General features: G+C 39.5%; 1 pseudogene; it reads right to left on the bottom strand.

The window, feature by feature from the left end:
- Positions 1-180: 180 nt before the first annotated feature.
- Positions 181-15,229, bottom strand: LOC120061058 (annotated as a pseudogene).
- Positions 15,230-15,797: the final 568 nt, after the last annotated feature.

The following is a 15,797-nucleotide window of genomic DNA, read 5'->3' as shown; positions in this document are numbered from 1 at the left end:
ATAGCAATAGCAAGCGTATATGCTTGTTTTCTCTCGCTGTCACCCAAAGGCTTTGCTTATTTCGTAGCAAAAAATAATGTACATTTCTGTATATTATATGCCTCAAATCCAATGGGATGGACATATGTTTTAAATTTGTAATACAAAACATTTCACAATCTCTACAAAAAAACACAAATAGACAAGGAAACATAATCCAACTTTATTTTGGCAATTTTTGCCCAGTTTGCGTCCAATATACACTTATTTCTTGCCAAAAGCTATCCTGTAGGCCTAACATTTGTTTTTATCCAGAGTGATTTACAGGAGCAATTCCGGGTTAAGTGCCTTGCTCAAGGGCACATCGACAGATTTTTCACCTAGTCGGCTCAGTGATTCAAACCAGCAACCTTTCGGTTACTAACCCAACGTTCTTCGCCGCTAGACTACCTGGCGCCCTATTGGAAGTGTGACCCATCTTACACTAAACAACAATGTACAGGCCTAAATGTGTGTTCATGATTTACAATTTACATGTTGCTTTATTTTGTTTAATTATAACAATGTCAATGTGAACAACTAAATCTACACAATATCAACAACCAGATATCTTTGGTTATTCATTAGGATTGGTAAACATTCATTCAAATGTCTTAAGTGATCAATGTACACAATAAAAAAACAAAAAACATTATAAAAACAACTTGATTGTACCCACATAAAATAATCCTGGTTTCCATCATTGTTTGTGGAATGGCAATATACTACAGTAATGGTATAACAAACATCTACCCCCTGGATTTGGTTATTGTTTTTTGATAACACAATGTCGTTGGTATCATCTACAATGATTCGAGGAGCAATGTTTGAAAGGCACAGTTTGGAGGAAAATATGTGATTAACTTTACACAATCCAAAAATACTAGCCACAAATTATAATTTGGCAGAGGTTTTGAATATTGTTGTTTTGATAACCTCATTTGCAGTGGGCAAATAATGACACAAATGAACACAAACTGTAAAAAATAAAATAATTCAGCATTAGGAGTACCACAATTACATATAGTTTTGTTAATACAGTATTTGACCACATTCAGCATGGCATAAGGGTGCATATATCTCTGACTGAATTAGAAATGCAGTTGTCACTTCTTTTAGCAGTCTTACTTATCAAAACAAATAGTGCACCTTCTGTCATTTAGTATTACAAGAAAAACAGAAAAATAAATGTGTTAAGACTGGACCAAATATTCCAAGAGCGACACTATACTGTACTTCTGCTGAGCAGCCTACAACCATGCCATCCGTTGTGTTGGCATTCAAGTGACCAGATTAAAGAAGTTCGTTCCAAATGATAAACTCAAAGAGCTTTATAAAACTTTATACCACCATTGTATTTTAATCATAAAAAAATATATAATGTTGCTAATATTTTAAGCTCTTCAAAATGATTTACTTACAATGTATTCAGTACTTATTGGAGAGGCATTTTGCTTTGTTGGCCATTTTACAGTAAATAATACAAATATTTACATACTTAAACACCCGTTAACCGTATAGTACATGAGCATATGCTGACTGGTCATATATCCAGGAAAATGTAAAGAATACATTCCGTTGGCATTCTGGATATGATTGTGACCCACCCGTATAACAAGTAGCACTGTAGTCCACCATGATTACAGAAGAGGATTGCATAGTGAGATTGGAAGAAAAAAAATCATTAAAGCAGTTTAAGCTGCTTGGTTTTTGTGTTTGTTAAGAGAGAAAAAAAGGCACAATGATACAAGTGTCCTGAGTTAGATCAGGCCATTCAGGCCTCTGGTCTGGCAGAAAATAACCACTTTATTCATATTCATTTGGAGTGATTGCAGTACTCTACGGTATTTTGAGTTGTCAGACAGTGATTGACAGACAGACAGATGCTCAGAGTCTCAGAGAAAAGGCCTTAGAATGTCATGAAGTGCTCGTCTGAACCAAATACACTGCATGTGTCTCTGGCTGTTGAGCATACAAATACAATGTTATATGAATAGAAAGTTATTTTTCTATTTCTATGGTGGTGCGTATGTTCTGGGCCAGGTGCTGGCTAGTCTGGCAGTGAGAGCAGGGTCCTCTCCCGCCTCCATCATGGCACTCTTAGCTCCCCCAGTCTGACGTAGACGTCTTCAGCCTGACTCAGGTCTTCAAACACCGGCAGCAGGTGGAGCAGCTCAGAATCCTCCACATCATCAAACCAGGACACCACAGGAACCTGAGGGAGCAACAGAGAAACCATTCACTCATTTACTAATGCTTTGTTTGCAGTGTTAGGATATTAACAAACTGTATATTCTTGTTGTATATATCAAAATGTATATATCTGTGCTAAATCTTAAGTTCATATTCTGTTAACTCAAACCAAAATAATAATGTTGTTGACTCATCCTATACTCATACAGCGCATTCGGAAAGTATTCAGACCCCTTGACTTTCTCCACATTTTGTTACGTTACAGCCTTATTCAAAAATTGATTAAATAGTTTTTTCCCCCCTCATTAATCTACACACAATACCCCATAATGACAAAGCAAAAACTGTTTATTTTTATTTTTGCAAATGTATTTAAAAAAAACATGCGCTAAATTCAATTCAGACCCTTTACTCAGTACTTTGTTGAAGCACCTTATTCAAGGTGCTTTTACAGCCTCAAGTCTTCTTGGGTATGACCCTACAAGCTTGGCACACCTGTATTTGGGGAGTTTCTCTCATTCTTCTCTGTAGCTCCTCTCAAGCTCTGTCAGGTTGGATGGGGAGTGTCGCTGCACAGCTATTGTCAGGTCTCTTCAGAGATGTTCGATCTCGTTCAAGTCCGGGCTCTGGCTGGGCCACTCAAGGACATTCAGAGACTTGTCCTGAAGCCACTCCTGTGTTGTCTTGGCTGTGTGCTTAGGGTCGTTGTCCTGTTGGAAGGTTAACCTTCGCCTCAGCCTGAGCGCTTTAGAGCAGGGTTTCATCAAGGATCTTTCTGTACTTTGCACAATTCATCTTTACCTCGAATCTGACTAGTCTCCCAGTCCCTGGCATTGAAAAACATCCCCACAGCATGATGTTGCCACCACCATGCTTCACTATAGGGATGGTGCCAGGTTTCCTCCAGACATGGAGCTTAGCATTCAGGCCAAAGAGTTCAGTCTTGGTTTCATCAGACCAGACAAACTTGTTTCTCATGGTCTGAGAGTCTTTAGGTGCCTTTTGGCAAACTCTATGTGGGCTGTCATGTGCCTTTTACTGAGGAGTGGCTGCCGTCTGGCCACTCTACCATAAAGGCCTGATTGGTAGAGTGCTGCAGAGATGGTTGTCCTTTTGGAAGGTTCTCCCATCTCCACAGAGGACTTCTGAAGCTCTGTCAGAGCGACCATCAGGTTCTTCTCCCCTCGATTGCCTAGTTTGGCTGGGCGGCCAGCCCTAGGAAGAGTCTTCGTGGTTCCAAACTTTTTCCACTTAAGAATGACGGAGGTCACTGTGTTTTTGGGGACCTCCAATGCTGCAGAAATGTTTTGGTACCCTTCCCCAGATCTGTGCCTCGACACAATCCTGTCTCGAAGCTCTACGGAAAATTCCTTAGATCTCATGGCTTGGTTTTTGCTCTGACAACTGTGGGACCTTATATAGACAGGTGTGTGCCTTTCCAAATCATGTCCAATCAATTGAATTTACCACCGGTGCATTCCAATCAAGTTGTAGAAACATCTCAAGGACGATAAATGGAAACAGGATGTACCTGAGCTCAATTTCGAGTCTCATAGCAAAGGTTCTGAATACTTATGTAAATAAGGCATTTCTGTTTTTTTTGTGTTTTTTTTTGTAATAAATTTGCAAACATTTCTAAAAACCTGTTTTCGCTTTGTCATTATGGGTATTGTGTGTAGATTGATGAGCAAAAAAAATAATGTAATCCATTTGAGAATAAGGCTGTAACGTAACAAAATGTGGAAAAGGGAAGGGGTCTGAATTCTTTCCGAATGCTCTGTATGTGGCCAAAGCATAAATGGAAGTGAAAACACTAACATCTCAAAACAGACCGTTTAAAAAAATGCTTGCTATTTCCTCATAGAGGATGATGTCATCCTACTAGCCTGAATATTTTTTATGACGGGTATACGCCCACACCAATCTGTTGTTGAGGTAGGCCCACACCATTCCACAGAAAAGCTGCTTTTTAACATACTTAATTACAATTATTTTTAAGAAAAACTATTTCACTCATATTGTAATTAATTATAGGTCATATTACATGGAAATCTGGGAACACTGGACAGTTATTTTAAGTGTAATATAAGGTTAAACCTTTAAAAAGTGAATAGAATAGAATGCAGTAAAATGTGAATAATATCATGTTAATTATCAGTTTGAATCCTGAAAGAGGTCACAGTTGAGTTGAAAGAAGTTGAATGAAACCCAAACTCACAGCATTCTCAGGGTGGAAGATGTATGAAGCAGGAGAGTTGTCCAAGATGAGGGTCTTATGGAGCTCTCTGCCCAGTAGGCTGAGGTCTTTGACATAGAAACCCTGATGGAACACACAGGACTCCCGGAACAGCCGCGCCCGGAACACCCCACACTGATCCAACAGGTCAGTCACTGGGTCTGCATACTAGGGGAGGGTAAGGAAAAGGGGGAGAGGGGGGTCAGGGAATGCAGGAAAGGGCAAGACCAGAAGCGGGGAATGGAGAGTAGGGGGTAAGGTGTCACCAAGGTTGACCCAAGCTACTAATAATGTACAGTTGCGGTCAAATATTCTGGCACCCTTGCACTTTAAAATGGGGCTGAATGTTCCATTTTTTCTTTTCAAAACTGGTTGAATGGCTATTTTTACCCTGTATGCACCCTTAACTTTTGGGCTCCCGAGTGGCGCAGCGGTCTAAGGCACTGCATCTCAGTGCAGAGTCGTCACTACAGACCGTGGTTCGATTCCAGGCTGTATCACAACCGGCGTGATTGGGAGTCCCATAGGGCGGCGCACAATTGGCCCAGTGTCATCTGGGTAAGAGTTTGGCCGGGGTAGGCCGTCATTGTAAATAAGAATTTGTTCTTAACTGACTTGCCTAGTAAGATAAAGGTTAAATAAATAAAAAAATGTGTAACTTCCCACAGGTGAGATAAATAACACAATAAATGAGAATAACTTGCCTCCGACCAAATACATTTTTTATATTTAAGTCCGGGCCATTTTGTTTTTACTTTGAAGTGTGAACACCAATTTTTTTTTCTATTTCAACTTATTTAAAAAATATATATATAATTGTGCAAGGGTGCCAATATAGTTGACCACAACTGTAACTACACGTTACATTGAAAATGTATGCTAGCTCCTTATATGCAAATTCACAAAGCAGGTTTTGGCACTACAAATGTCATCTAACGCATGGGGAAAAGGCTCCAGATGGTTGGGAAAGAGAAAAACATTTAAGACTTCCTAAACTAGTATTCAAAATGAAGAGTAATCTTCTCAAGAAGAAGAATAGGGAAATGTCATAACAACAATGTTTTACTATTATTTTTCAGCTTACCTTGGCAAGACTGGCAGTAAACAGAATACACTCAAACAGCTCTCCCATTCGCTGTAGGAACTCATCCACATACGGCCTCTTCAGCACGTATACCTGAAACAAACACCTGGAATTAATGTTTTGTAACACTTTGCATTATGTTGCCCTTATACCTAGCTATGTAATAACACTATCATTACTACAGTAACAACATTCGTATTACTTTACTAATTGCTTTGGAATTACATAGTAATGGAGTATTATATTATTATTATAATATTCACTCTTCCTCTGTAGTCATACTTATATTTGTTCCACATTACATGAAATTGTTGTTGTCATTGCGTCCATTCCAGTTGCTGGTGGACAGTTCCTGAAACAAGTAATCAAGAACAGGCCGTGCATGTGTTAACCAGCCTATCCTGGATTACTTGAACCAGGCAGAGGCCCATGGTGAAGAATCCCAAACCAAACGACAGTACTCACATGCGCAGTTGTGCATATGCATTTTTTGCATGAAGTTCTGCATGCAAAGGACACAACACAGTGTTGAATTATTATCCCCGGTGCAGTGCATTGATGAGTAAATTCTGTTCCACATTTTCTCTAAAAGTGTGCTCTAAAATTATAGCATTACTTATTTATGAAAGGTGAACTAACTATGCTGAAATGACCTCACATCTGTCCACTAGAGGGCTCATAGCGCCCATAACAAACCTCATCTGTCCTAAAACCCATCCTATTTTAAGCTCAGCAAACACTGAACTCTGAACACATCAACATACAGTACATGAACGCCAAGCTACCCGACTCGACAAGCGCACACATACTGCATTTAGTTCATATATTTTACCTGGTGTGTGGTCCCCTCAATCTCCACAGGCACTATGAAGTCTGCATTACTAATAGGCTAAGGAAAGAACACAGAGGGAGCCGTTGAACATTTTAATGCAATTACATGAGATAAAATCACTAAGACCTGGATTATAATAACCACATAAATACACTACTGTTCAAAAATTTGGAGTCACTTAGAAATGTCCTTGTTTGTGAAAGAAAAGCACATTTTTTGTCCATTCAAATAACATCAAATTGATCAGAAATACAGTGTTGACATTGTTAATGTTTTAAATGACTATTGTAGCTGGAAACGGCTGATGTTTTTATGGAATATCTACATAGGCGTACAGAGGCCCATTATCAGCAACCATCACTCCTGTGTTCCAATGGCATGTTGTGTTAGCTAATCCAAGTTTATCATTGTAAAAGGCTAATTGATCATTAGAAAACCCTTTAGCAATTATGTTAGCACAGCTGAAAACTGTTGTTCTGATTAAAGAAGCAACATAACTGGCCTTCTTTAGACTAGTTGAGTATCTAGAGCATCAGTATTTGTGGGTTCGACTACAGGCTCAAAATGGCTAGAAACAAAGAACTTTCATATAAAACTCGTCAGTCTATTCTTGTTCTGAGAAATGAAGGCTATTCCATGAGAGAAATTGCCAAGAAACTGAAGATCAGTGAAGAGGCGACTCCAGGATGCTGGCCTTCTAGGCACAGTTCCTCTGTCCAGTGTCTGTGTTCTCTTGCCCATCTTAATCTTTTCTTTTTATTGGCCAGTCTGAGATATGGCTTTTTCTTTGCAACTCTGCCTAGAAGGCCAGCATCCCGGAGTCGCCTCTTCACGGTTGACGTTGAGACTGGTGTTTTGCGGCTACTATTTAATGAAGCTGCCAGTTGAGGACTTGTGAGGCGTCTGTTTCTCAAACTAGACACTCTAATGTACTTGTCCTCTTGCTCAGTTGTGCACAGGGGCCTCACACTCCTCTTTCTATTCTGGTTAGAGCCAGTTTGCGCTGTTCTGTGAAGGGAGTAGTACACAGCGTTGTACCAGAACTTCAGTTTCTTGGAAATTTCTCGCATGGAATAACCTTAATTTCTCCGAACAAGAATAGACTGACGAGTTTCATAAGAAAGTTCTTTGTTTCTAGCCATTTTGAGCCTGTAATCGAACCCACAAATGCTGATGCTCTAGATACTCAACTAGTCTAAAGAAGGCCAGTTTTGTTGCTTCTTTAATTAGAACAACAGTTTTCAGCTGTGCTAACATAATTGCAAAAGGGTTTTCTAATGATCAATTAGCCTTTCAAAATGATAAACTTGGATTAGCTAACATAATGTGCCATTGGAATTCAGGAGTGATGGTTGCTGATAATGGGCCTCTGTACGCCTATGTAGATATTCCATAAAAAAAATCAGCCGTTTCCAGCTACAATAGTCATTTCAACATTAACAATACCTACACTGTATTTCTGATCAATTTGATGTTATTTTAATGGACAACATTTTTTGCTTTTCTTTCAAAAACAAGGATATTTCTAAACGACCCCAAACTTTTGAACGGTAGTGTACATATAACAAAGAAAAGCATTATTGACTTTATGATATTTCCTCTTAACTACTGTTGAAACAAATACCCATACAAAACCCTATAACAGTGAGTTGACAACAGCAGTAGTTGAAGTGAGAGTTAAATAAAGGTCAGTAGCTACCTTGAATGAGCTATGCACCAGTGTTTCATCCAGGTCTATGACCACACATATCTTCCCCTGGTCCTGAGGTATCATCTACGGCAGCAGGCTGGGTCCAGATGAGAGCTGTGGTGGAGGAGACAAGAGTACAGACCAAGGTCACTACTGTATCTGTAAAGAGCACTCATTGGGGACAACAACACATCTTGCCCGTTTTATTAGGCTGGCTTTATGCTTCATCAACACTTCCTCACTCTACTAGCCTTAAAAATCAAATGACATTTATAGATTTCCACCAACCAATGCAACTACAGTAAAATAACAGTGTCGTAGTGTAACACCTATGGGCTGTTGACAGCAGATGGACTTGATAGGCTATAGGGTCTATACTGTACATATATATACATGTTACATCAGATTCAAATCAGAGACGCAAACAATACCCAGGCCTCACAACAGATACTGCTTCCTCACTGCTCCAGTGCTGCCTGGAGGACACTAGGTAATATGAACAAACATGAAGCTCATTAGCCCCTGTTACATGGTGCTAACGCCCATCTACACCTGACAGCCTCACAAGTGGCCAGTGGGCAACAACACCTTTCCATGCTTCTGTACACATCGGTTATGACGCACCGTGTACTAAATACTGTACATCTCTAACATATCTTATGTCTCCCACATGAACTGACATGCACATCACATTATCCACTCTTTGTAGGCCCTCTGCACCGCTGTTTTGCCTTAGTGGATTGCAATTCACTCAGCTTTCTTATCGTAGGAGATCTATGTGAACAGACCTAAAACTACTCTGTAGCCGCCAACCGTCATGGTGGTGTTCAAGATGTTCACAACAGGTGCAGCAGCTACTTCATATTGCAACATGCTGTTATAACATCCACAGGCAATAATCCCACACATTCTCACGGGACAATAGGTATTGCTCAACAGAGGAAAGCTATCCATTTCCGATGTAGTTATTTTATGCTTTTCCTGCAATTACGCTAGAGTAGTTAAACACGTGATGAGGCACTTGACCGTGGTAAAATAAAATGCCTGATAGTTGTTTGACAAAAAACACTTAGCTGTACACACAAGAGTATCATATCAAATTATAATGTGTGAAACTTTGTGGGGAAAAAAACGTTTTATTTAGAATCTGCTTAAAGTGTCCAAACAAGCTTTGCAAACACAACAAAATGCAAAATGACACTTTTTAGGCTACATAAAAGTCCCATACTTGGTTGAAATACAGCAAACAACAGTCCATACACTATTTCTGATATGGATAATTACAACAACAATGCTGCCGAGATACTGAGAGGAATAAATTATGTTACCTTGACAACGTCCCCATTGTCCTGTGGCTCCAGCAATGCATCCTGGGAAGGTGGCAGTGGTTTGGGGGCAGCCTGTGCTCCTCTGAGGCAACAGAAAAGTGCTTTGAAGAGGTTACAGCTCCTAGGCTTCTTCGGAGAAGACCTGCTCACCTGGCCTGTCATGAGGGCAAAAATAAGAATGCTTTTAATGTGTGTGACAATTAGCTGTGACATAACCAAGCTTTTGATTCAAACTGGGTGATATGAAAATGATATTCACCAACACATTATGCTCATTCTTACACGGCAATGAAGGTTCTTATAAGCCAAGTAGACGGATGGGGTGAGGGAAATGTATGATGTTGTACATTTCTTTTCCCATGAAGAAGTAAGGAGGATTTCCCCCATTTTGAGAGACATCGTTGCTGTACATAATGTAGAATGAACTCCTTGCTCCCTTTACGAAAGGGAGCAAGGACACACACGCATACACACACATATACATGCACACACACACTCTGGGTTTAATGAGGTTGCTGCTGCTGGAAGGGGCTGGTACATGTTATATAATCACAGAGAGGGCGGGAAAACCCACACTCTTCACTAGGCAGTGACTGTATCTCAAATGGCAGCCTATTCCCTATTGAGTGCATTACTTGTGACCAGGGCCCTGTGGCACTGGTCAGAAGTTGTGCATAGGGAGTAGGGTGCCATTTGGGACACAGACAGTACTTTCTGCTGTAGAAAACACAGACAGAAAACATTCCAACCATTTCACTGACTCTCCTGGAACAAGACCTCTGGCTGGAGCGGAGCAAGCTGAAGCCAGTCACACCTCAATGCTCCAAACCCCCTTTGATCAGTCACTGTAAAAATGTGTCCTAGTTCACAGAGGTTCCACTACTGGGGGAAATTAGCATCTATTATTTGGTTGGATTGGATATGCATAGCACCTATGTTAATATACAGTACCAGTCAAAAGTTTGGAAACACTGACTCGTTCAAGGGGTTTTTCTTAATTCTTTACTATTTTCTACATTGTAGAATAATAGTGAAGACATCAAAACTATGAAACAACACATATGGAATCATGTAGTAACCAAAAAAAAGTGTTAAACAAATCAAAATATATTTTAGATTTTAGATTCTTCAAAAGTAGCCACCCTTTGCCTTGATGACAGCTTTGCACACTCTTGGCATTCTCTCAACCAGATTCATGAGGTAGTCACCTGGAATGCTTTTCCAACAGTCTTGAAGGAGTTCCTACATATGCTGGGCACTTGTTGGCTGCTTTTCCAGCACTCTGCGGTCCAACTCATCCCAAACCATCTCAATTGGGTTGAGGTCGGGTGATTGTGGAGGCCAGGTCATCGATGCAACACTCCATCACTCTCCTTCTTGGTCAAATAGCCCTTACACAGCCTGGAGGTGTGTTGGGTCATTGTCCTGTTGAAAAACAAATGCTAGTCCCACTAAGCACAGACCAGATGGGATGGCGTATTGCTGCAGAATGCTGTGGTAGCCATGCTGGTTAATGCCTTGAATTCTAAATAAATCACAGACAGTGTCACCAGCAAAGCACCCCCACACCATCACACCTCCTCCTCCATGCTTCACGGTGTGAACCACACATGCAGAGACCATCCGTTCACCTACTCTGCGTCTCACAAAGACATGGCTGTTGGAAATAAAAATCTCAAATTTGGACTCATCAGACCAAAGGAAATAATTCCACCGGTCTAATGTCCATTGCTCTTGTTTCTTGGCCCAAGCAGGTCTCTTCTTATTATTGGTGTCCTTTAGTAGTGGTTTCTTTGCAGCAATTCGACCATGAAGGCCTGATTCACGCAGTCTCCTCTGAACAGTTGATGTTGAGATGTGTCTGTTACTTGAACTCTGTGAAGCATTTATTTGGGCTGCAATTTCGGAGGCTGGTAACTCCAATGAACTTAACCTCTGCAGCAGAGGTAACTCTGGGTCTTCCGGATTGACTGACCTTCATGTGATGATGGACTAATGATGGACTGTCGTTTCTCTTTGCTTATTTGAGCTGTTCTTGCCATAATATGGACTTGGTCTTTTACCAAATAGGGCTATCATCTGTATACCACCCCTACCTTGTCACAACACAACAGATTGGCTCAAACACATTAAGGAAAGAAATTCCATAAATGTACTTTTAACAAGGCACACCTGTTAATTGAAATGCATTCCAGGTGCCTCATGAAGCTGGTTGAGAGAATGCCAAGAGTGTGCAAAGCTGTCATCAAGGCAAAGGGTGGCTACTTTGAAGAATCTCAAATATATATTTTGATTTGTTTAACACTTTTTTGGTTACTACATGATCCATGTGTTATTTCATAGTTTTGAAGTCTTCACTATTATTCTACAACGTAGAAAATAGTTTTAAAACATAAGAAAAACCCTTGAATGAGTAGGTGTGTTCTAACTTTTGACTGGTACTGTATGTATGAGAGTTTATATGCTAATTAAATGCATGGATGGCTCTGATATACAAAACATTGATGCCTGCACTGACTACAGCTATCGAAGAGATTCATAAAAAAATATATTTTAAAATAAAAAGTTGTTTCAATGCAAATCTTCAGGAGCCTTGTTCACACATCTGAACATTGTCATCGTGCTCATCATATTTTGTATAGTGCTAGGTGCAAAAGATAATCAGTTATTATGAGTCGCTTGCTTGATTCATAACCTTCATCCTTGATCCTAACATTTAATCTCCTTCCATCTTCCTTCATTCTCTTCCTTTCATCTTTGGGGGGGCTTCTGCAGCCATTGGAATGATAGGCAGGGGTGATGTTGTGGATGTTTGCGTGCATCTGCATGTTGTCATTTGTATGTGTATGTTTTGTATTGTTTCAAAAAAAATCATTAAGGTGAAGGATATTAGATTTTAAATTGTGAGTTCACAATGTGACTTTTTTCAAACGCTACTCTATCTATATAAAGACATACAGGACACAGGACCCTGGCCTGGGTGTGATCATTCAACACATATAGAATAGAATATATAGAATAGACCTCCCGTCCTTGGGCCATAGGAAAAATATATGCCATGGGGAGGTTTGGGGGGGTTGGGGGCCCCCAGAGCACTAGGGCCCAGTGCCATTTTCAACATTTTCTCTGTAAAATAAAATATTTGTTGTAACAATATTTGAAGGGCACCTACATAAGGACAGATTCATAATAGAAGTGCTTTAGCATTTCTAAAATGTAATTGTCAAACAACTACAAGGGGAAATTTTGCAGTATTCATGTAGTTGTTAGCATAGCTAAGCATTTATGAAATGCTCATGTACTGCTTATGAATGTGTTATGTATGGAGTTATGAATGTGTTATGAAGTCCTTATAAGGATTTTAGGTACCATTCAAATAAAGTGTTACCGAAATTGTTTAGAACTGACCTGTATAGGCATAGTGCCAATCAGTGTACATGTAATAGTAAAAATGATTGATGTTGTGGATATCCTTCATCAACACAAACATAACATGCTAGCGCCAAAAGGGGGGAAAGAACCTCTGAGCATAGGGGTCCAAAGCCATTTTAAAGGGTAGAAAAGCCTATTCCTGAATATATGAAAACAATATTCTAATAAAAGACAAAAAAAACAATATATAATAATCTATAATATTTTTCTCTGCTGAGCAAACATAGGAGCAGAAGGGCTATCCTATCACACAATCTGGTATTGTACCATAATCAAAGAGCAATACACAGTGGCGTGCCGCAGTTTCACAGGCCCGCAAAGTCTGAGCACATTTTTATTTGCAGTTTTATAGCTAATCTCCTACTATTCTACACATTTTGCAATGAGGCTGAGGGAATTTAGCATTTTCAAAACGAATTTCCTGGAATTCTACACATATTGCCAAAGGTCTCGAGAGAAAAATGTGCAGTTTTATAGCTAATCTCACGCTATTCTACACATTTAGCCAGTTTTACAGCTAATTTCCTATAATTCGATTTTTTTACATGGTTTATGACGTGTTTACATGCTATCTGCATTTTTGGGGGGTTGGGGGCCCCCAGAGCTATAGGGCTCAGTGCCAGTAGAGTACCAGGCCTACCCTTTAATTCAAACCAAAGTTCCAGAAGCATAAAAACAACGAATCTTTGAAACCGCGCTTTACAATGGGCGGAGGAGGGAGAAGGGCATGTGTTTGTGCATACCACTGTCAACACCGACTGCGGCACCTGGCATTTCTACGGTTATATTTGTCATCTTTCATCAGCAACCGTTTTAGGTTTAATTTCCAACAGCCAAAGAAAAAAACTCATACACTTGTCAATCTTTGTATCGTATATTTGTGGTATTTTTCGAATGAGATTCGGATAGTGTACCACACTGGCGCGCATTGATCTGCCTTGATGTATTTGTCTCCAGGCTGAGCCTGCGAACAAAAACAAGACATGGCTGTGCTGTGTGTATGGCTCTAGACAGATGTGACAGTAATATGGAACGGTGCCATACAACAACTAGAAAATAAGATAAAGCATAAATCATAAACACAGGGCAGGCTAAATGCTGGGGTGGTTTGGTTTACCATTTTACGCGCGAAAAGATCAGTCTGTCAATTTATTAAATTATTATTATTAGCTATAATCATATCCCTAAATATCTAGTAAGATGGCATTAGATAACCTTGTTTTGATCCATATAAATACTGTAACATCAACAAAACGGAATCATTTGATTGTCTTGAAAGTCCAATAATGTGCGTAAATAGGTAAGAAATATTGATTTGGCTAATGTAATTACAATAGCCAACAAACACTGTTTTAATATTCTTTGCAGGTTTGAATTCGTGATTACATACCAAATGTAATGCAGTTTTTCAAACTGCCTTTACTCTCGCATTGTCAAAAATGTGTTTGAACCAGAGGGGAAACACTTTCCAATTATGCAGGTGTTCCATAATAACTGAAAATCAATCCATGTTCAGCATCAGTTGCATGTGTGGGTTTGAAACATCATGAAATATAATATAGACATTTAATATAGCCTATTTGTATGCAAGATTAATCAAATGTGTAGTAGGCTGCATAGCCGACCGTCAAGAGTAGTGCGCTCTAGAATGTCGCGCGCAATGTCCGCGACGTTGGAACTGTCAAATGGACGTGCTGGAAACATGTTTACATCAACCTTACATTTCATAACTTAACGAACCTTATCCATATCAAATCAACCCATGTTTAATCAGAACAAACAATAAAAACGGGAGCATATCCTACCTGTTTTCGGTGACAATTGAATGTCTTCTTTCTGCACTTGAGTGATGATAGAACTTTCCATCTGACAAGCACAGAGCCCTCAAAATCCAATCCGTTCCCCAAACAGAGATAAGCAGCCTTCATTAGGTTATGTTGACAAGTTACTAAAGGATTGCCTTGATAACTGTCATCCGTGGCTGTGTTGGATTTGTAAGAGGCTACATTTCATCAGCAACAATGTTTCTTTATTCCTCGCTTCTTCTGTTGTCCACACATGGGAGGGGCAGGGCGCTCGGATATGTTTTCGTCGTTGCGATTCCCTCTGCTGCGCCTCTCGGTTTACTTTATCACTAGTATATTTCCCGAACAGCCCCTTCCTGTCTCTGCGAAGTCCTCAATTTTCACTCCAACAACATGGAGAATACAGGCGAAAGAAGAAAAACAACCGAGGAAATGGGGCAAGGGGGCGGTTTCAAGTTCCCCTTACAATAGATAAACAACACCGTCAAATTGATTGACTACTGAGAGGAGGAGAATAAAACAGATTACATCGGCGGTAATATTTCTGAAAATGAAAAATGGTTATGAATAGAATTCGATTTTAAATGTGAGACTTGTTTTTTCCCCCAATGCTTTGTTTTTCTTAGACGGGACTTCAAGGGTGCCTTGAAACCGTTGCTAGTTTCGGATTGGATCTTTGAAAAGTGGGAGTTGCAAAGGCATTCTTCGCTATTCTGCACGCCCCACACCTTAAAAATTCCAGCGCTGGTTTTGTTACAAGTCGAGTGATTATGAACATGATTGAAATCAATTGCATTATTCAATTAGGCAAAAAAGATCAACATATAATTATAATATGAATAATAACAACAATAATAATAATAAAATTGTTTTATTTGATATTGTCATTGATATTATCAATCTTTAATTCATTGAAATACACAATACTTCAGTAATTGCAGTAATGACAAAAAAAAACATTACTTCTAACTGGTCATAAGAATCATTCAAGTTTATGCACAGTATATGATTGTTTCCTTTTTTTGCTAAATATATTTATGTGCATCATAACTATGATAATCTGTTTTGTTGATTTGTTGTAATTTGCCAGCACTACAATCTGACAACACTTCCTAATATGCAGATCATTGAAGAGGTAGCCAATCATTTTTTATTGTGAATTGCAGTGCTGCACCCATC

This window comes from Salvelinus namaycush, chromosome 16 (genome assembly GCF_016432855.1).
Source record: "Salvelinus namaycush isolate Seneca chromosome 16, SaNama_1.0, whole genome shotgun sequence".
NCBI classification, from domain to species: Eukaryota; Metazoa; Chordata; class Actinopteri; order Salmoniformes; family Salmonidae; genus Salvelinus; species Salvelinus namaycush.
The sequence above is the reverse complement of the archived record's forward strand: the minus strand, read 5'-3'. Positions and strand labels throughout refer to the sequence as shown.